This window comes from Asterias rubens, chromosome 1, assembly GCF_902459465.1.
Source record: "Asterias rubens chromosome 1, eAstRub1.3, whole genome shotgun sequence".
Classification (NCBI taxonomy): Eukaryota; Metazoa; Echinodermata; class Asteroidea; order Forcipulatida; family Asteriidae; genus Asterias; species Asterias rubens.
In genome coordinates this window covers 28,241,641-28,242,900 of record NC_047062.1, presented here as the reverse complement: position 1 = coordinate 28,242,900, position 1,260 = coordinate 28,241,641, and positions in this window count along the sequence as shown.

Genomic DNA, 1,260 nt, shown 5'->3' with positions numbered 1-1,260 from the left:
GAAAACAAGTTGGAAAGAAATAATTGTTATTTGAGATTAAGGGAGTTGTTATACACTCCAGTTGTGAGCAGACGTTGGGATAAGAAGTTGTTCTAAGACATAATTTAGATTTGAAGTGAAGTGGAGGGTTTAAAGTTATTATATTGACATTTGAAGAAGTTTGTGGAGTTTGAGAACAGAGTATAGTTTTTCTTTATTGATTTTCATTGAAGATAGTAAGTTGAAGTGAAGTTCACAACGTTTTGAGATTTGAAGTTTCAATTAGGTGAAGAAAGGATAGATACATCATTTTGGTTTAATTTTAGAGGAGATTTTATTTGAATCAAGGAATTGTAATTAGAGCCAAAGAATATTGGACATACATTTTGATAGAGTTCGATGAGGAATTTCATAATTAAATATTGATGTATATAGTAAATTAGAAGTGTTTCTTTCACTGTTCATTTATTTCATGAGTGCATGGCTTGTTCGTCTTTCTTACATTTGTTGCTTGGAGCCACCTCCCGTGGTTATGTAACAAATTTAGTTTTGCCTGATTACTACAGCTTCATTGCTTTACTTCATAGCTTCATCTTGTCGATCCTTTCACAGAAGTATGGAAATAAAATGTGTGTCTGAATGGAACTGAATTAATTGAATTTAAAAACTTTACTAGTTAATTTGTTAGTTTGATCTTCATTGTAGCTACCCACGAAAATGTAACGTTAATGTTAAGACGATCGTTTAATATCCACCCTATTTGTAGTAACACGAAATGGGAGACTTTCTGGGACGATAGAGGGCAGCAGACTTACCGGGTAAATCCATTGTTCTCAGAATTATGCGCATGTTCAGAACTACGTAAACAATGGAAATTTACCCGGTATGTCTGCTGCCGCCTAGCGTTGGAAAGTCTCCTATTGGCATTGTTAATCATTTTTATTCTGCGCGTTGCCGTCAGCACGTGACATTTTACCGCGTCCATGGCGAACCAAAACTGTTTCTACACAGGCAATGGCGCGTACGTACGCGCGGCCGATCTAGTTATTTTAATTCTATATCTATGATTCTATGTCATGCACATTTACCACGTGCGTGAACACTCGCGTGCGCGCTGTTTAAATCAATCGCAAACAGCCAACATCCATCGCAAATCGCGAAATCACTCTCAAGGGGGTTAGTTTGCGACGGATTTAAAAAACTAATTTCACTATTATAAAGTCGAACGTTCACAAGCCCGTCGCAAGCCCATCGCAAGCGATTGATTTTTGCGGGCGCTCT